Source organism: Rhinopithecus roxellana, chromosome 21 (assembly GCF_007565055.1).
Source record: "Rhinopithecus roxellana isolate Shanxi Qingling chromosome 21, ASM756505v1, whole genome shotgun sequence".
NCBI classification, from domain to species: Eukaryota; Metazoa; Chordata; class Mammalia; order Primates; family Cercopithecidae; genus Rhinopithecus; species Rhinopithecus roxellana.
Genome location: NC_044569.1, coordinates 4,864,538 through 4,886,302, shown reverse-complemented (window position 1 = coordinate 4,886,302; position 21,765 = coordinate 4,864,538). Strand labels below are relative to the sequence as shown.

Here is a 21,765-nt window from a genome sequence, read left to right as displayed (position 1 = left end):
ATATAGATTTTCTTGTATGTGTTGGAACTTCAAAATGGATTTTGAATTAGTAAATAGAGATGAAGAAGCGTATGAATTTCAGAATAATTTTTTTATCCTTTGTAAGTAGAATTATTGGAAAACATTGGCTTTTTAATGGATTTTTTAAAGTAGTGATCATCACTTGCATGTGAAGTAAGTAAAGAAAAATGCAAATTTGGCATGCCCAAGATGGCCGAATAGGAACAGCTCCAACCTCCAGCTCCCAAAGTGAGTGACACAGAAGACAGGTGATTTCTGCATTTTCAACTGAGGTACCGGGTTCATCTCACTGGGGAGTGCCGGACAATCGGTGCTGGTCAGCTGGTGCAGCCCGACCAACGAGAGCTGAATCAGGGTGAGGCATCACCTCACCTGGGAAGCACAAGGGGGAAGGGAATCCCTTTTCCTAGCCAAGGGAAACTGAGACACACAACACCTGGAAAATCGGGTAACTCCTACCCTAATACTCTGCTTTACCAAAGGCCTTAGCAAATGGCACACCAGGAGATTATATCCCACACCTGGCCCAGAGGGTCCCCACCCATGGAGCCTCCCTGGTTGCTAGCACTGCAGTCTGAGATCTAACTGCAAGGCAGCAGTGAGGCTGGGGGAGGGGTGCCCGCCATTGTGGAGGCTTAAGTGGGTAAACAAAGCCACTGGGAAGCTGGAATTGGGTGGAGCCCACCGCCGCCCCGTGGCGGTGGCAAACCTGTCATCCAGGAGGCTGCTGAGTTTCCCAGGCCATGTCCTAGCAGCAGGCATGGGCAGAGCAGTGGCTCCCTGGGGCAAGGCGGGTGGTGTGCACCAGGGATCCCCTGCCCACTCCGGGGAGCATGGCCTACTAGCTGGGTAGGGGCTGCCTACACGGGGCACCCGCGAGAGTGCACATGGCCCAGACCTCTTTCTCCGGAGGGCCTCATGGGCCGGCTGAGGTGCGCATGCGCGCTGGTGCCTAACGGCTCTGCTGGGCTAGGTGCTCCTCCGAGCGGCTGGAGACTAGAGTGTCCCTGACAGAGGCTGCGGCTGGACCTGGTGACGTGCTGGTGCTGTGCTCCAGAGCGGCAGAAAGCGAGTGGGAGCTGAGGTGTCTTGAAGCTGGTCCCTCAGCCTGGGAGAAGATCTTTGGCTTCAGGATGGGGGTTGGGGGGTGGTCCCTGGGGACCAGCAGGGGATGCATGGCTCCCTGGCAAGGATGGCTTCTCAAATCCCGGGTACCGAGTCCGGCAGAAGGATCTGGGCATGATCCACAAAGCTGCCATCGCGGGTGATGTGAACAAGGTGCAGGAGAGCATCTTGCTCAGGCTGAATGACGTGAACAACAGAGACAACAAGAACAGGTCAGGGGAACTGGAAGCCAGCGCTGGGGGCTGCGGAAGGAGGCCTGGGGATATGGGAGAAGCCCCCGTTCCTGGTTTCGGGGTAGGGGAGATATGGTGCGGGGTGAAGGCATGGATGGGGTGGAAGTCAGGTGGAGGTGGGTGGGGTGGGGGACTGTGGTGGGGGTGAGTTGGGTGAGGGTGAGTTGGGTGGGGGGACTGATGGGAAGTGGAGTTGGGTGGGGGTTGGATGGGGTGGGGGACTGTGGTGGGGAGTGGAGTTGGGTGGGGGTTGGATGGGGTGGGGGACTGGTGGGGAGTGGAGTTGGGTGGGGGTTGGATGGGGTGGAGGACTGTGGTGGGGAGTGGAGTTGGGTGGGGAGTGAAGTTGGGTGGGGGTTGGATGGAGGACTGGTGGGGAGTGGAGTTGGGTGGGGGTTGGATGGGGTGGGGGACTGGTGGGAAGTGGAGTTGGGTGGGGGTTGGATCGGTGGAGGACTGTGGTGGGGAGTGGAGTTGGGTGGGGGACTGGTGGGGAGTGGAGTTGGGTGGGAGTTGGATGGGGTGGGGGACTGGTGGGAAGTGGAGTTGGGTGGGGGTTGGATGGGGTGGAGGACTATGGTGGGGAGTGGAGTTGGGTGGGGGTTGGATGGGGTGGGGGACTGGTGGGAAGTGGAGTTGGGTGGGGGTTGGATGGGGTGGAGGACTGTGGTGGGGAGTGGAGTTGGGTGGGGAGTGAAGTTGGGTGGGGGTTGGATGGGGGACTGGTGGGAAGTGGAGTTGGGTGGGGGTTGGATGGAGTGGGGGACTGTGGTGGGGAGTGGAGTGAGGATTGGATGGGGTGGGGGTTGGATGGAGTGAGGGGACTGGTAGGGGGCTGAGTTGGTTAGGATGTGGGTAGGATGCAAGGGTGGGGGTGGGGTGAGTGTTGTCACCAAGGGCACTGGGCTTTCTACCCTGGCAGGCTCAGCAGCACCTGGGATGTGGAAACCTTGCCTTTCTTGACAAGAAGAGTAACTATTTGTTCTGAAGGCAGAGAGATAACATACTATTTGATGTTTACAATTCCATGCATCATTGCATGTTGGGACTGTGCACTACAATTGCCTAAAATGACCTCTCCCTCTCCTAGGACTGCTCTACATTTGGCGTGTGCCCACGGTCATCCGGGAGTGGTAGCTGACTTGGTGGCCAGAAAATGCCAGCTTAACCTCACTGACAGTGAAAACAGGACAGCTCTGATCAAGGTATGTGGTAGCCAACTCTTTCAGCATGGGATGGATTTAATTTAAATTCACAGAATAAAACTAATTCACCTCACTGAAATATAATTAGTTGGTGAATCCTGTGGAAGATTTCCTAGAATTTACAGTCTATTTCTTGGTCTGATACTGGCAGGCTGTACAATGTCAGGAAGAAGTTTGTGCGTCCATCCTGCTGGAACATGGCGCTGACCCAAATGTTAGAGATATGTATGGCAACACTGCTCTGCACTATGCCATTGATAATGGGAATATATCAATGGCAGGAAAACTGCTTGCATATGGTGCAGATATTGAAGCAAAAAGCCAGGTATAGATCAACCAATGTTCTTTTCAAAGTATTTCAAGTGTATTTGTTTTACCATTAACATGATTTTGTTTTTAGTAGAACATCTGAAACTAGAAGGAAATATATTACATGCAAATATTTGCTTTACATACAGTTATTTAAAAATACATTCATAGCAAATATGAAAACACGAGGTCTGTAGTCTAAATGTGCTCCATAGATTTAGTTTAGCTTACTTCCATAAGTTGTGTCAACATGTAAAATTTAGGAGACACATACACAGATCTAGATTTCAGGCTTCTCTTAAAGGATCCATCTGGATTCCCTTGATCTCATATCGTTGTTCAGTATGCTGTGCAGTGGTTACCTCTTTATATGAGGCATACGTGCTCCAGTCTGCTACTGTGCCTTCCAGACACCCTAGGAGGGGTATCTGAAAGGGAAGGAGCAGCATATGGGCCAGCACGGTGGAGTGAGAAGGAAGGGATTGCTTTTAAATTGCTTTCTGCTTCGTGTTTAAGTTCATAGGATCTTAACATAAGGTTTTCAGTTCAGTTGGGAAGTATGTAGTTTTGTGAATTATAAATTGTTTTTACTGTTTTGCAGGGTGAAGGTACATCACTTTTACTTACCATAAATAGGAAAAAAGAGCAAATGGTGACATTTTTGTTGAAGAAAAAAACAGATTTAACTGCAATAGATAATTTTAGAAGGTGCAGTAGTTCTTTTTTGTGCATTTTTAAACCTGAGTGTTGTTCTAGAGTGGTAACAGTCACTTGTCAGAAATATTACTTTGATAAGATTAACTTATTATTGGGATAGAGAGAAATAACACAAATCATCAGTTAGGTAGAAAAACAATTATTTGGACTGGGCAGCATAAAAATGGTGTATTGCAGGATTCATCTCATTATATTGACTGATGTTTGTTGATGGATGAGGTGATATTTTGAGTCATATTATATTAACTAAAGGGATTTCATATTGGTTTTATTTGTTTTAAAAGTATGGACTTCAACTTTTAGTTCACTTTGTGACTCAGTATTGAAATTTCTTAACTCTTCTATAGTAGTTTCAACCTCTGCTTCTTACATGCTTTTCCTTTAAAAATACTGTGTTAAAGATAAATTAGAGTTGAAAATCACTTTGTCTTTTGGATGACTCTTTGCTTTAGCTTGCTTTCTTTCAAGAATATTAATGTTAGGTTATTCCTATGTAACTATTAATTGTTCTTGCCAGATACTGCGGGTTCGTTGCGTTTTTTCTTCTTTTTACCTCTAGTGTATTTTGATGTTATTTTTAATTAGTATGGGCAGAGGGAAAAAAGATAGCTTTAAATGAGTAAACTTTTCTTTTAATGAATACAAGCCCATGAGTGACAATGAGAAAAAAAGAGATAGGCTGTAGATTCACACAAGACTGGGTTTAATTCTTAGCTTTTCTACTTGCGAGATGTGTGACCTTGGGAACATTGCTTATCACCAAGTATGTTTCCCTATATGAGAAAAGAGGATAATATATCCTTCAAGGGTGGTTGTGTATAAGTAATGTATGTATATATGGCATTTAATCCAGTGCCTCGCATATGATTATCAACATTATTAACTGAAATTACTATGTCTATTATTAGCATTATTGTTACTGTTTTAAACCTGCAGATAGCTCTTACTTATTGACCCCAAGCTGATTTTGAATTACAGTATATTATGTCAGACTAGGGAAGAAATGGATAATTTTTCGTTTAAATTTTTAGCTACTTTAGATAGGTGACGTAAGCATAGTATCCTGCCCATCCAAAGACTTTATTTTAGCAGCTTCTGCTATGTCGTATCCCAGTGGGACAAGAGGCTTCCTTGTTGTTCCCTCCATTTGGCTTTGGTGGCAATTTACACAGATGATCCCTTCAGCACCCAAGATGCTTGTGTTTATTAGTACATATAATTGGTAAATTCTACATGGACAGGCATATTAAATTGGTAAAGTATATAAATTTAGCTTTTAACATAACTTTGCTAAAGTTCCTAAACGTGAAACAATCTCTCTGTTATTTTAGAACAGCCCTGATACTTGCTGCTTATAATGGATCAACAGGTGTAGTCTTCCAGCTTCTTCAGCACAATGTTGATGTCTGTTGCCAAGATATATCTGGATGGACTGCAGAAGACTATGCCGTTGCTTATAACTTTCAAGCGTAAGTATTTAAAAGGCCAGTGAATGCTAAATTGAGGTTTAAAGTAATCATAACCATTGCATCTTATACATCAGGTGAGATTTCATAGTTGGGTTCAGGTAGTTTTAGAGTGGCAGTGAGTTAGTCCACTTCATCAGCCAGAAATCAAGCATAAGACTAGACAAGTTAGAAGCAGCAATGAGTGTAGGATTCTTTAACTCAAGACTCTTAAGACTTTTATGCTTAGGGATCCTAATGTTTTCCATTTCTTTCCAAGTATAACCCCTACGCATGGGATAAAATAGTTTCACATCTTTGATTTTTATAATTAGTTATTTGAGTCTTGAAATGTCCAGTGTATCAGAAAATGTTGGACTATCTCCTGGCAGCTATCTCATATACCCTCTACCTTGAATTTTTCAAGAAACTAAGAGGTTCTAAGTCCAAGGAAGACAATCATGTTTTACAAGTCAGTGGGGTGCAGGGGGTAGGGGTTGAGGAAAGGACATTCTAACTATTCTGTTGTTTATATGGATTCTGTTACTGTTTTTTTTGTCATTGAAACTGCTCCTACAGTCTGGTAAAGATTGACCTTTGCCCCTTCTGATTCAGATCCTCAGTCTTTATAGTAATCTATACGTAGGTTTCCAAGTCACAACTTGTAGTTCACATAAATATGCTTATAGCCCAGCCATTGTTTCCAAAGCACCAGTACCCTGCTGTGGCTGCTGGACATCCTAGTTTTACCCACACACATAGTGAGCAAATTGACCCTTCCCCCCATACTGAAAAGCTCATGTGGAGCCCACATCTTAGCCTGGAATCCTAGACCTTCGTGGTAAGTTATTCTTTGAGTCCCTTATTTGTCTTCTGTCTAGCAAATATTAGTTGGGATGGTTCTAAGCTGTTAGATATGTTCAGAGAGTGTTGTAGGAAGATATCAAAGTTTTTTCTTCTTTGTTACCACATTTTTACCCCAAGCTCTTTTATATCTTATGTAGCAGTTTTCTTAGACAGAGGAAGGGCCCATGTTATCCTTCCTCAGAGCAGTGGGCACCAACTTGTGGTTGACCCCTCGAGTGATCTGTTTTCCATAATAATAAAAATCTCCCAGCCCACTTGCCCCTCTACCTCAAGTTTTTAAAGTATCTTCAAATTTTACCTCATAGAAAGCCATTTGTCGGAATTATCTAAGTCTCAAGTAGGTGAGTTGGACTGAACAGAGCCAAGCTTCATCCATGACTGATCAGCATCCATTTATAAAAGTAGGGCTTTGCGCTTGCTTCGCAGCACATAGGCTAAAGGTGGACCAACACAGAGAAAATTAGCATGACCCCTGCATAAGCATGACGCACTAATCTGTGAAGCAGTCCATATTACACAGTTACAAGAGGGCCATTTGACTAGTTTGCTGACAAGTTCCCGAAAACAGTGTGAGTCAAAGCAAAACAGGTGCTAGCCAATAATGAAATTACACATTTTCATTACAAAAACACTGGGGTAAGGTAATCTGTGAAATGAGATAGAGCTGAGTAACCCATGGTGTGTTGTGTGCAAATATATTGTTAGTATGTATCTCAGAAATGAGAAAATAACCACTTGCATCTCCTTCATGACACTTCAAAAATATGAGGGTTTTTGTCTTTCTTGTCAGTTGGAGATGACCATGGAGAGGAAGCATCATTCTAACAAAGATCCACTGGTTCAGAGTTAGAGTCTATAGAGGAAAAATAGTAGTAGTCCAAGCCAGGTCTTGACATCTGTTAGCTTTCTGCCTTTGGTGTGATTGATGACATAAGTAACAAGGGACAATCATGTTATCTATTTTAATGACACAATCTATTTATCAATTTAGTTAACAAACTGTGAAATAGTTGAGATGTCCTAAATCATAAGCTACATACAGATAATAGAACAAGTAACAAAGTTAGGACTTAACAACATTTTCAAAAGATCATACCATTTTAATATTAGAACATATGGGAAAATACACATCGGGTTTCTTTTGGGATTCCAAAATAATTTCAGCACAATGTTCAAGAACAAATTATTCCATTGCTTTACTCTTTTTCTGAGCACATTAAAATGTGAATTCATTAAACATTTATAATAACCTAGCGAATGAAGTGGTAAAACCTTCATTCTTTGGAAGAAGACATTGAGCCTAAGAGAAGCCACTTGTCCAAGAACAAATATCCATTGGTTGCAGAGCTAGGACTTCTTATGAGTCAGATCATTTTCCATTATGTCAACTTTACATGAGTTCATTTACTGAGTTATACTGTCCTCACTTCATAAATACTTTACTTTTTTCTTCTTTAATTAGAAGCTTAGTAAGAATTTTGTAAGCTTACAAACTAAAAGTATATAATTAAAGTTCTGATATTGTTTGATATACTCTTAAGAATGTAATTGGTATATGTTTTTCATATCAGTATTAAACTAGTAATTGTATTTACTACATTTTTGTACATAGCATTCGCAGACTAATTTCTGAATATAAAGCAAACAAGAGACGTAAACGTCTTCAAAATAGAAATCCAGGTATGACTTCTGATAGTGAATTTCTCTCAATGGTCCTGACATAGATAATAAAGTAAGAGGAAGGAAGTTTTCATCACAAAACAGCAGTTTAAAAAAACCACTGTATAAATTGAATGTATATTTTTTAATTACTTTCTTAGTAATCTAGATTTCAGAATTATTTAAAAGGTTACTTGTAGGCAATTTATAATCTCAAGCAGTATTATCTGAAAAAAATTCATTATCATAGTTTCTGAAATTCTAGATGATATTTTTGTGTAAATAAGAAAAAAGATTTTTAAGTTAGTATGTGGTATGTTTTCTTTATAGTCACCTTATGATAAATTGGACTTGTATAAAATTGGATATTTTAATTTATAAAATAAATGCTTTGCATTTAATAAATACGTATTACAGCTCAACCTTGAGCAGTGTGGGATTTAGGAGTAGCAGTCCCCCATTCCGTTTGAAATCTGTGTATAACTTTGGACTCCCCCCTAAAACTTAACTACTCATGGCTTACTGTTGACTGGAAATCTTACTGATTATACAGCCAATTAAAACATATTTGTTATGTTATATGTTTTTTTTTTTTTTTTTTTTTTTTTTGAGATGGAGTCTCGCTCTGTCGCCTGGGCTGGAGTGCAGTGGCCAGATCTCAGCTCACTGCAAGCTCCGCCTCCCGGGTTTACGCCATTCTCCTGCCTCAGCCTCCCGAGTAGTTGGGACTACAGGCGCCCGCCACCTCGCCCGGCTAGTTTTTTGTATTTTTTAGTAGAGACGGGGTTTCACGGTGTTAGCCAGGATGGTCTCAATCTCCTGACCTCGTGATCCGCCCGTCTCGGCCTCCCAAAGTGCTGGGATTACAGGCTTGAGCCACCGCGCCTGGCCATGTTATATGTATTATATACTGTATTGTTACTACGATAAAGTAAGCTAGAGAAAAAGAAACTTATAAAGAAAATCATAATGAAGAAAGAATATATTTTCATTCAGTGGAAAGTGGATCATCATAAAGCTCTTTATCCTCAGAGTCTTCAAGTTGACTAGGCTGAGGAGGAGTAGGAGGTAGAGGGAGATTGGTCTTGCCATCTCAGGTAGCAAAGGTAGAAGAAAATCTGCAGATAAGTGGACCCTTGCAGTTCAAACCTGTGTTATTCAGAGGTCAACTCTGACATGGTGATTTGTGTCACAAAAAAGTAACTTTCCTTAAAACTAGAATTTCAATGAGATCTTTCTGGTACCATGAACAAACAAACAATAAGAACTGTACCAATACCAATAGGATGTCATTTTTTAAAGATACCCAGTGTGTGGAGAAGTCAGAAAATAAATTCCTTATTGAGAAGCACAGGCCATGTTACATATTCTTATACCAAGAAGGTCTCACTAGTGTTGACTTAATTCCCCCCAAGTGGAAATAAAATGAGATATATTTACCTCGTTAGGGTGAAATTTGTTCTTTCTGCTAATTAACTGTCATGGTAACATCAATTTTATTAGAAGAAGACACACTGTTACTATTAGCTAAAATATTATTATAATATTCGAATAACCCAACTCTAGGCTCAACACATTATAGTGAAAGTACAGCAACCATTACCAGAACAGAGCAGGGGCTGCCTCTTTGAGGTAGGACATGTGCTCTGCCACACAGCCCTACAACTTCACATTCACTCCCAAAATAGAGGCGTGATTCGGTGCCATTTTTCAGAGGGTTTGCTTGGTAATTTTCTTCATACAAAAATGTTTCAGAAGAACGAAGATGCTACTTTCCTACCTCGATGTGACACCTAATGCACTTGTACAATCTGAAGTGTATGAGGACACCTTTGATTTAATGTATATTTATGAAAGAATGCGTGTAGGTTAGGCTTTCCAAGTTACAGGAGACAAAAGTAGAATAGACATAGTTTTGGTCTTTAAAGTGCTCATAATTTTTATGCTTATACAGAGTTTTCAAAGAAAACATTTTCATTCTCTTGTCCACTTAATAAATACCAAGTGTCTTTAAGGTAGTGAGCATTTTTCTAATAAGTACAGAATGCAAACATTTAAAAATATATAGTCAGAAGCCATGGTTATTATTGTCATTTTTATTATTTACTACTCTATTCAGTGCTTTTTGTGTGTCAGATGCCCTCTGGGCGCTTATAATTATTGTTTATTATGTATTTATCACATTCAGTATGTGCCAAATATGTTATGTCCATGGTGGGGAATGAAAGATTTTAAAACATGGGTAGGATTTAAGGTAAGCATACAGAGTGAGTAGACATTTGCTAGGTAAAGAAGCAGAAGAATGCTCCCTGTCAAAAGGAATATCTCACAAGATTGTGTCTTTGGCAGAAGGAACAGCTAACAAGATCGCCCATTTGCCAAAAGGAAAAGCAAATGCAAAAGGTAAGATGCTTGAGGGAACTTTGCAGAGTTTATGAGCAGTTGGTTCAGTTTTGCTAGTGCAAAAAAAAAAAAAAAAAAAAAAAAAAAAGTATGCTATGAGAATGGTTGGGAATGATTTGAATACCTAGCTAAGTCAAGCTTAGGAAAGACTTTTTAAACATATAGAAATGTGTAGATCTTATCTGTAGGCCATGGAAAAATTCTTCGGTAGGGTGCTTTTGACTGCAAACATTAGATGACCAAACTAACAATAGCTAAAACAATGGGAGCCAAAGTTGTTTTGGTGGTTCAGTGATACCATCGTATCTCATTCGTCCCTCTTTCAGCTGCGCTGTTCGCAGTGTTTTGTTGATACCTCCTTTCATGATTGGCTACTTAGCAACAGTTTCAAACACCATGTTCTCACAAGACAATATCTAAAGGCTGGAAGGGTTGTTTTTTTTTCACGTGTTGCTTTCAGAAAATGGAGAAAAGTCAGAAGCTTGCTTTGGACTTCCTGTGACATTTTATTGGCCTGGTTACACGAGCTGCTCATTCCTAAACCAGGCACTGGAAAAGCAAATGTAATTACTGTGATTTGCTTAGAATAATCATTTCTCTTCTTGGAGCTAGGAGGGATATTGGATGATAAATATCTAAGTAGACTTGCATTTCTCCAGCAAGAAAAAATAAAGAATGGCTATTAGGTAGGGAACCAGCAATGTTTGCTGCAGGCATTCGCTAGAAATTTTTCAGCAGGGAAGCCTCAAGATTAGATTTGAGAAGGATTAGGGCATTCTGGTTATGGTACAAAGCAAGCATTGGCAAGCTTTTTCTGTAAAGGGCTAGATAGGTAATATTTTAGGTCATGTAGTCTCTGTCATAGCTACTCAACACTGCCACTGAAGTGTGAAAGCAGGCATAGATAGACTGTACTCCAAAGTTAATGTACAAAACCATATGGCAGGCTGGAGTTGGCCTGTGACCTGTAGTTTGCTGACCCCTCACTTAGAAGGTAGAGGAAAGGTAACCAGGTAGACTGGGAGACAAAGGAAACTCTGTCTGTAGTCAAAGCTGTAGTTTCCTTATCTCCAGTCCTTGTACTAGTCTCAATCTACTGTGATGTTTTCACCCATGCAAGGTGAAATAATTATAAGAAGCTCAGTTTATTCATTTAAAAATGTTCATTTAGGCCGGGCGCGGTGGCTCAAGCCTGTAATCCCAGCACTTTGGGAGGCCGAGACGGGCGGATCACGAGGTCAGGAGATCGAGACCATCCTGGCTAACACGGTGAAACCCCGTCTCTACTAAAAATACAAAAACTAGCCGGGCGAAGTGGCGGGCGCCTGTAGTCCCAGCTACTCGGGAGGCTGAGGCAGGAGAATGGCGTAAACTCGGGAGGCGGAGCTTGCAGTGAGCTGAGATCTGGCCACTGCACTCCAGTCCGGGCGACAGAGCGAGACTCCGCCTCAAAAAAAAAAAAAAAAAAAAAAAAAAAAAAAAAAAAAAAAAAAAAAAAATGTTCATTTATTTTCTTGGCCTTATGCCCTTTTCATTTGTTGTCTTAGTTTTTTCAATTTAAGAAATACTAATAGTTGGTAGGGTTTCCTCCTCCAGTGAAAGACATCAGTTAAGAGGCCATGTTTAACACAGAAATATAAACATATTTATATTGTGGCAGTGGAAATATAAAGCAGAGGCAGAAAAGAGGCACAGTTAATATGATTTAGTGATTGTTGAAAGTAAAAAGTTAGGTGGCAGAGAGAAATCTTAGATCATAAGTTTTGAGGTTGTGCACTGGCGTTTGTACTGAGTTTGAACTGGGAAGTTCAGGTGAATAGAGAAGTGTAGGGAATAGGGAAGACAAATGTTTTTCCAATACATGTTGAGTTGAATGGAACAACCGTGGAGGAATATTTTCTGTAGGAAATCAGATAATAGGATTTCTAGCTGCAGATAAAACTCCGAGGTTGGATTTGCAGACACAGAATGGTCCTGTTATAATTATTAAGCAAAGTCATAGATCTCAATGAGCTTGTCCATCATGCAGAAGGTGGATAATGACAAGAAAGCCAGTAACAGAACCCTAGGCATAGCAAGATTTCCCAAAGGAAAAGGGAGGTGACAAAGGATAATGAGCAGTAGCTAGAGAAAAGTGGGAGAGGAGTCAGAGGAAGTGAAGTTGCAAAAGTTTAAAAAGTGAGAATTTCAAGAAGGGAATGTCAATTCTAACAAGATTACTAAAAAGTAAAATGAATTTAACTTTTACAAGGTCATTAGTGGTACCCTTTTCAAAAGAATGATTTTAGAGTTGTAAGGTTTACTGTAGATGTGATTCATACTTCTGGTGTTCAAATATGAAAGAATAAATCTACCAAGATCCTACCTAGGTTTTTGGTAACTGCAGCAGCTATGTACAGCTATGTACAAAGTCAGGGAAAATAATCTAGACTGAGGAGTACACGTGCCAACATTTTTCCAGAATTGTCAAAACCTAAAGGTCACGTGTGAGGAAAAGTATTGTCTTTCTTATCTGCTTCTTGTGGAAAAACTTGATTTACACTCAAGTACTTGATAAGTTCTTCTGGATACATCTTGAAACTGAAATCTGGTAGCAACAACTGGAACCTGCTGTCAGACACATACCTCCCTCTGTCATGGAATTATAATACAGCCATGTTTTGACAGTTTCAAGTTTTGATCAGAAGCGTAGTTTACAGATGAGGAGTTTGGAGAAACTGACATCTTTTGTATAATATGGAGAAAAATATAAGGTGATATGCTGAATATACTAGTTCTCAGCATTCTGGGAATTCTGATGACATCAGTAGAAAACCCAGTACCTGGTTCTTTTTCTTAGTACAATTCCCTCTTCATTTGCCTTTCTGATATCTGCACTTCTACTGCTTCCTTTTGAATTTCATCCCTAAAGAAAACACTTTCAGAACGCATTTCTAACAGATGTGTGTTTGACAAATGTGGATTATTTCAAGAGAATTGGCTACCTATCCTAAAGTATATCTGGTATTCTGTTAGTCTCTAATGCTAAACTTCTATCACAATGGCAGTGTCACTGATGATGGTCTGCCAAGAATTTTTTAAGTATCTTCTGGATTGTCAAATTCAAGTTGTTTTATCTGACATAGTTTTAAAGTGAAGTGCTTTTCTAGTATTATATTTTTCAGAAATTTGTGATCTGTGAATTAAGTAGAATATGAGGTCCATTTATTGATCATACTTTTAGTCATCTATATATAACTTCGTTTTTTTGAAACAGGGTCTTGCTTTGTTGCTGAGGCTAGAATGAAGTGGTGTGATCTTAGCTCTCCACAGCCTTGAGCTCCAGGGCACAGGCAATCTTCTCATCTCAGTCTCCCAAGTACCTAGGACTACAGGCATGCACCACCATGCTCAGCTAATTTTTTTGTTTCATTTTGTAGTAATGAGTGTCTCGCTATGTTTGTTGCCCAGGCTGGTCTCTAACTCTTGGCCTCATGTAATCCTTCGACCTTGACCTCACAAAGTGCTGGGATTACAGGAATGAGCCACCCTGCCCAGTCTACAAGGCTTTTTTCTTTCCTAAAGAAGTTTAAAGTGCTATTGACCATTAATGATAAAAATTCACTGTTTTAGGAGGGAAATAGACAACTCGTCCTACATTTTGAATGCAGTATTTGACTTTTTGATTTGTTCTGTGAAGAAGTACCTTTAATAGGTGAACCATGTTTTTAGCTTTATATGCAATGAAGAAAAAGTTTTGAAACAAAAGGAACTCTGTGGTCAGTAGTAAAGTATTATTCTATATCCAGTGGCTATATATACTTCTATAATTATCACAGTTGAGTGAATGATGCACATTTATTTAGTAATAATTATTATTTCTTTTATTGTTGTTGTTGAGACAGAGTTGCTCTGTCACCCATGCTGGAGTGCAGTGGCATGACCTGATCTCAGTTCACTGCAACCTCCGCCTTCTGGGTTCAAGCGATTCTCCTGCCTCAGCCTTCCAAGTATCTGGGATTACAGGCACCCGTCACCATGCCCAGCTAATTTTTGTATTTTTAGTAGAGACAGAGTTTCACCATGTTGGCCAGGCTGATCTTGAACTCCTGACCTCAAGTGATCTGCCCACCTCAGCCTCCCGAAGTGCTGGGATTATAGGCATGAGCCACCGTGCCTGGCCTTATTACCACCAATTATTTCTTAAGAGATGGCAGTCTTGCTATGTTGCCCAGGCTGTAGTGCAGTGGCTATTCATAGGCACAGTCATACTGCACTGCAGCCTTCAACCCCTGACCTCGTGTGATGTTTCAGCCTCAGTTTTCCGAGTAGCTGGGACTACATGCGCACACATGGCCCCTGGCTTGATATACAGTCATTATTAAGAGAAATTGACTGTGATCTTATTTTTCTATCTGGAATTACAGGCAGTTGCTGCCATGCTGCCTTATGATTCTGATATTTTATGTGTTTCTATTGTTGATTTAAAATGTATTTTTTTCTTTAGTAGCGCCTGCTGTTACCATTGAAGACTGCATGAACAGGTAGGATTTCACAGATTCTGAAAAGTGATATGTCTTCTAAGGGACTGCAGAGAAAAGAAACTAATAACTGTTGGTTGTTTTACTCTGGGCTTATGTGCTTCACATTTATCATCTCCTGTAGTCCTCACATTGCTTTGCAAGTATCTGTGCTGTTATCACCTACTTTTTAAATAATTAGGCAACCATGATTCGGAGGGTTGGATAATTAGCCCATGATCCCATAATTAACAAGTAGCCAACCCAAGATTTGAACATGAGCCTGCTTGGCCCCCAAATCACTTCTCTTGAGACCTGTGCAGCAATGGGATCAAGGTACGGGTCCAAATCAGATCAGTTCAGAAAGTCACATTTTGTTTTACGTTAACACTCTTTAGAGTCCTTCTTAGAAGCTTGGTTAGTTCAGAAATTTGTCCTAACGTACTTGACAGTTGCAGTGGTAACCAGCACCTTATTGCTACCATCAACGTTTTTTTGTTTTGTTTTGTTTTGTTTGTTTTTTTTGAAACGGAGTCTTGCTCTGTCGCCCAGGCTGGAGTGCAGTGGCTGGATCTCAGCTCACTGCAAGCTCCGCCTCCCGGGTTTACCCGGGTTTACGCCATTCTCCTGCCTCAGCCTCCCGAGTAGCTGGGACTACAGGCGCCCGCCACCTCGCCCGGCTAGTTTTTTGTATTTTTTAGTAGAGACAGGGTTTCACGGTGTTAGCCAGGATGGTCTCGATCTCCTGACCTCGTGATCCGCCCGTCTCGGCCTCCCAAAGTGCTGGGATTACAGGCTTGAGCCACCGCGCCCGGCCCCCCATCAATGTTTTTAGGGCAGATCTCACTCAGCTGGGCTGCAGGGCCCTAGGTTTTCCATAAGAAACATCAAGCAAGTCCTGGAGAGGAATAGTTTGCTGCAGGTGGTCTGCATATAGACTATGTTATGTTAATTTCATTTTGCTCACATTCAAAGGAAATGTTAATTGATTTCTCTACTTTCTGACTTCTCTATGTGGTTTTCCCTTTAGGCAAGTACCTTGCCTAGTTCCATGAAGCTTTTTCTTTTTCTCTGGAGTCCTTTTTTTTTTTTTTCCTTGAGTTTTCTGTATTCTTTTCTTGATTTTTTGTTTGTTTGTTTGTTTCTTCTCTGCTTTTCTTGGTGATTTTTTCTTCTATTACTGTGCTCATGCCAGCTAAATATTCTTCATTTTTCAATAGACAGAATCAAAAGCACATAGAATTTCAGGATTTTAAGGGATCTTAGAGACTAAACAAAATATTCTTTAGTATTTCTATCTGTGTTGAACGTCTGGGTCAAGTGGTTGTTCAGGTGAAGAATCTGAAACTCAAAGAGGGTAAATGATTTCTTTGGGTACACTTTGTAGCACAAATGAGATTCAGACTCAAATTCCTTCATTCAAAGCCTCTTGTGTATCATCCTGTCGGTGAGTGTTTTAGTAATAGAAAAGGGAGAGTGGGTCTAGTGATCCCAGTGGAAGAGGATGAGAATGGAATGAGCTGGTGAACCTTAATGGAAGCGGATAAGAGTGGCATTAGCAGGGGAAGGCCAAAGACACTGAGTTGGATAAGAGTAGGGGTTTTGAAAAAGAGATCAGAATAGTGGGCTTTGTGATAAATTAGAGAAATGAAAAACACAGGATGTTGGGAGTTAGCAAAAAAGACATGTTAAAGTAGTGGGAGTTATACATGATATAAATGATGAATTGATGGGTGCTGACGAGTTGATGGGTGCAGCACACCAACATGGCATAAGTATACATATGTAACAAACCTGCACGTTATGCACATGTACCCTAGAACTTAAAGTATAATAAAAAAAAAAAAAAAGAGAGTCCTAAACGGGTTGCTGCTTTGTTGGTTCTCTAATTGGAAAAAGTGACAGACATCAAGGTTTTGTTTGTTTGTCTGTTTGGAAAGATGTTAAGAGAATTTGAGCCACTGGGAAGAGTCTTAGAGCATATAGAAATGTGTATCATCTTCCACCCCAACTTACAGAGGGGTAGCTTAGAGCCCATCGAGTACTAGTGTACTGGAGGTTGCTGAACTGCATGGATCTGTGGTCCAGGCCAGGTATCCCCTTTTCTCTGCCACTTTTCCCAATTAACTAATGTTTTTCTCATATCTGTGTAGGCTTAAGGCAAGAGTAGGATTAGCTGGCAAATCAGTCATGGAGCCTCAGTGGGGTAGTTGGTCATATGCCTATGCTGCAGGTGGATGATTGAAACTCCATTTAGCTTACTTTCCAGGAACAGGGAAACAGAGAGCTCCTACCCTTGATTATTTGAGCTCATTCTTTTAGGAAGCTGTGCTTTCCTAGGCTGAAGATTTAAAGTTTGGAGACTGCCATGGAGCCCTACAGAAGAAGGATCTGGAAGTGGGAGCCCATGGGAAGGAAGATATTTAGATATAGTACTTAGGGAAATAGAGGTACAACTACCAGGACTCAGTTATGTCAGCTAAACCTGTGTATATCTAGTATTCCATTATTGAAATGCTAAGCCTGTGAGAATTATTTATAGCCTACCACTCAAGGCCATCGCCAAGGTCTGATTTTTCAAATTCCAAAAATTGCAACCTCAGGCATGATTGAGTTAATTGAGCTTTCAGTTCAGCCTTCAGGACAAATTACTGTGGGTCTCTGCCAGTGTATTGGCTGACACTGTTTGCTATGGAAGTAAGACTGAAGGCATTGGATATCTCCTAGGTTTGGGCCAGGCACAGTGGCTCACACCTGTAATCCCAGCACTTTGGGAGGCCTAGGCGGGCAGATCATGAGGTCAAGAAATTGAGACCATCCTGGCCAACACAGTGAAACCCTGTCTCCACTAAAAAAATAAAAATAAAAAAATTAGCCAAGCGTGATGGCGGGCGCCTGTAGCCAAGCTACTCGGGAGGCTGAGGCAGGAGAATGGCGTGAACTTGGCCACTGCACTGCAGCCTGGGCAACAGAATGAGACTCTGTCTCAAACGAACAAAAAAAAAAGTTTGGAGAGCTGAAGGCAGAAATAGGTAACAAATATTTTTTAAAACAAAGGTCATGTTTTAATTATACCAAGATACATTATTTGATATATTGATAGCTGACTTTTTCCTAGATTTTGTTTTTCTTTTTTTTTGTGTGTTTTGGAGGGGGCATACAGATATAGACTGGGATTTTTGTTTTGTTTTATTTGTTTTGTAAATAATGAACCTGCTCATTTTTTTTTTCTTGTGTATTTTTGCTCTATAGGCTTTCCTGCAGACTGGATACTTTTTTAGTGCGTACGCGACTAAAAAAGGATGGTGACTTCAATTTTAAATCCAAGGTAAAGTGGTCTTGTGAAATTAATATTCACAATAAATTAGATTCTCACGCTGAATCTAGTTTTGCATAGTATTTACTTTTAAAATTTAATAGTGGTCTACCTTTGTTTTATCTGTGTAATAGAAATTTGCTTAGAGAAAACCGTTTTATAGAACTATGACTAGGTACATTTCTTTTACTTTGGTAAGTAACAGATAACTGATCAATACTTTGAGGGAATGGGAACTGAAGAAGAGAATGGGCTAGAAACTACATAGTGGCGGGAAAATTATATTACAAAAGCTTCCCCACAATAGAGGAGATGTGAAATTTGGTCAAAATTTATTGGGATAAAGATCCTTACTGTGTTAAATCACACTAACATGCCTTTTATACTACTTATTTGTTAAACGAAGCTCAAATGGATCCAATTACTTGTTATAGTAATCATGGGGTCTCCCTGTTGCCCGAAGTATATATTTGCTTTTTTCTTCTTGGACATTTATTATTTTGTTATTATACAGTTTTTAGCAGAGAGTTTTAAAATAATTTTATCCTTTGTTCTGTAATTAGCCTAAAATAATATTGGAAATTATGAGAATGTATTTATGTATGATGTCATGTACCTGCAATCCCAGCTATTCAAGGGGCTGGGACACGAGAATTGCTTGAGCCCAGGAGTTTGAGACCTGGGCAACGTAACAAGACTCCATATCTAATTTTTTTTAAAATTGTGAAAGACTCGAAATTTAAATTCTTCCTCAAAACCTGTATTACAAAGGGATTCCACTATATTTTCTAAGTCACTAAGAGTCTATTTTAAAGCCTTACTCTAACTGAAGAATACATGTTTTGTTCAAAATAACAACTTTCAGAAGTAAGCAGAGACTTTAGTATTCATATGGTAAGACTTTAGTTTCAGAAGGTTTTTGTAAGTGTAATTTTCGGAAATACCTACTCAGTTCTAAAATTTTAAATCTCAGGCTTTTCTATTTAGTTATTTAAATAATAATTTCAAAGCTACTGTATTACTATGAGCTACTGGAGTGGAGGTCAGGAAACATGTTTTTGTGTATTTGGAGTAACTATAATTGTGACTTGTGTGTAAGAAGTATTTTAATAGTTTTCAATATGAATAAATGAACACAAATGAGTTTCTATATAATGGAACGTTATAAGTAACATAATACACATGATATGTTCTAATAACTAAATCTCTTTCATTTCTAAACTACGGCTTAAATTTATATTCCCTTTTATTTATTTATTTTTTTTTCTGAGACAGAGGATTGCTCTGTCACCAGGCTGGCGTGATCTCAGCTCACTGCAACCTCCGCCTCATAGGTTCAAGTGATTCTCATGTCTCAGACTCTCTAGGAACTGTAATTACAGGTGCCCATCACCACACCGGACTAATTTTTTTTTTTTTTTTTTTTTTTTTTTTTAGTGGATATGGGGGTTTTGCCATGTTGGCCAGGCTGGTTGTGAACTTCTGACCTCAAGTGATCAACCCGTCTTGGCCTCCCAAAGTGCTGGGATTACAGGCGTGAGCCCCTATGCCTGGCCTCTTGTAATGTTTAAGATACATAAGTTCAGATGAATTGTGTTGAGAAAACGTCAGAATAAGAAGGAAAGAAATTAGAAATATGTCATAAGTAGGAAAGATAGATTCAGTATAGTTTCTAATATTCTTCAACTGGAAGGTTAGGTTTCGATTTTAGGATACAATTTCTTAAACTTTTTTTTGTTGTTGTTGTTGTTGTTGAGACAGAGTCTCGCTCGTCGCCCAGGCTGGAGTGCAGTGGCCAGATCTCAGCTCACGGCAAGCTCCGCCTCCCGGGTTTATGCCATTCTCCTGCCTCAGCCTCCCGAGTAGCTGGGACTACAGGCCCCTGCCATGTCGCCCGGCTAGTTTTTTGTATTTTTTAGTAGAGACGGGGTTTCACCTGTTAGGCAGGATGGTCTCAATCTCCTGACCTCGTGATCCGCCCGTCTTGGCCTCCCAAAGTGCTGGGATTACAGGCTTGAGCCACCGCGCCCGGCCAATTTCTTAAACTTTTTAAAGCCCCAACTCATGTTCTGTTAAATACATATTTTCGAGCCACACATTACTCTTTAGAATTCTGCTTGCTTATTCTTTCTCCAGGTAGAAAGTTGATGGAATATTTCTTTTTCCATTTTTCTCTCTCTGGGGTAACAGTGTTCCAGCTTTCAGGTAGTGATAGATGTATTTGAGTGTAATAGAATTAACTCTTTTATTAGACAAGTTTTTACAAAAAGCTTATTGTAGAGCAAATTCTAGTAAGTGCTACTACAGGGATCCATTATGAACACAAGTTTTTGTTATGTGTATGTATTTCTCCGCATACATTATTGTGCTTAAAATTATTTCTTTCCTTGGCTTAAGCTCATGCTTGATTAACTGGCTGTGTCTCTTTTTTTGTTTTGATGTTTCTCTGTCCTGCCTCTCCTTTTAAAAATGATTTGCCTCAGCCTTTTCCCTTGCACAACAAGTTTTAGTGTCTGTTCTTTTATTACACTTCTGTCTCTATTGTCAGCATATTTAGTGACAGCTTCCTCTTTAGTAGCTGTGTGTGGATTTCACTCATCAGTCATTGCCCCATAAGCTTTATTCTTGTTTTTTTTTTTTTTTTTCTCTCTGTCTTGGAAGGAACTGAATTAATATGATAATTTGTTTCAGCTTTTTTATAAACAGCCTAGAAGTTGCTTGTACTGTTTGCAGTGCCTACCCATTTAAATCAGATACCACTAAAAACTAAGTTCTCACATTTTCCCAATAAGACGAAATTTATGAAAATGCACAAAATATTATCACATATTTCATTTATATTTTTGAATATATTCATTTTTTCAGTAATACTTAAAACTCCCTATGGGTAAGCTTTCTTCTAGGTTATTTTGGTTAAGAAAATACTCTAATCGATACAGTATTTGTGTAATAATGAACTGGGGGCAAAAGAGTAACATTTTGAGTATATCTGTATCATCTCTCATAATCCTCACCCCATGAGCATGTAGATTAGTAAATGGCAGATGTAAGGTTTGAATCTATTAATACATCTGAGTGACTCTAAAACCTGTATTCTTTGTGTTAGATCATGTAGTACTGGTGAATATTGTGTTATTAAACTTGATACATGTTATTCTCTTAAAGCTATTGTTTTCTTTGTAGAATGTTCCAGAACAACACTTAACAAAGCGAAGAACTATTTCTCAACAACCAACAAGGACTATTTCTCAACAAGCAATCTTCTCAACAAGGAAGAATCATAAGCTATCTGAAGACTGCCTATTCTTGTGTTATTCACTGACAGTTAATTACACATTTTTTATATACTCTTTGCTTTATAGTGAAAACGACATATGGTACTGTGAGAACAGGAAATATAACTTTGCTTGAGGGCAGCGGTTCTGACAGCAAAAATGAAGATGAGGTTAAAATCCATCCTGAAATCATCAATGGTCAGCCTCGTCGACCTACGCACCCTGGTCTGAAACCTTCCCTCAATCCTATAGTGAACCCTGGTGTTACAAAGGTAGATTGGTTTTTTTTGAAATCTTTCCCCTCCCCATGCTTTTTCACATACATCCCCTCAATCTTAATAATGATGACAGAGATCCTAGAAAGAAATACAAGCCCTCCAGATGATAACAGAAAACAAGTCTTACCAGAGAGATAGATGCATGGGAGTGAGATTTATGAAAAATGGTGGGAATAAATAGTTCTTAGGTTTGCCTTTATGGAAGGAAAGATGTAGAAAGCAACCAAAAAGAACAGCTCAGTATGTGCTGTGCACATTGGCTTACGCCAGTAATCCTAACACTTTGGGAGGCCGAGGCAGGCAGATCACCTGAGCTCAGGAGCTTGAGACCAGCCTGGGCAACATGGTGAAACCCCATCTTAACTGATACACAAAAAATTAGCCAGACGTGATGGTGCATGCCTGTAGTCTCA

The 21,765-nt window shown here is 40.1% G+C and overlaps 1 protein-coding gene and 1 non-coding gene across 2 annotated transcripts in view; one reads left to right on the top strand and one right to left on the bottom strand.

The window, feature by feature from the left end:
* The window catches only part of ANKRD62 (ankyrin repeat domain 62), a 301,061-nt gene that overhangs the window by 230,220 nt on the left and 49,076 nt on the right, over positions 1–21,765 (bottom strand). The window lies entirely within an intron of this gene.
* On the top strand, positions 6,334–6,439 carry LOC115895622. The gene has a single exon (XR_004055801.1). It is a non-coding gene; the product is annotated as a U6 spliceosomal RNA (small nuclear RNA).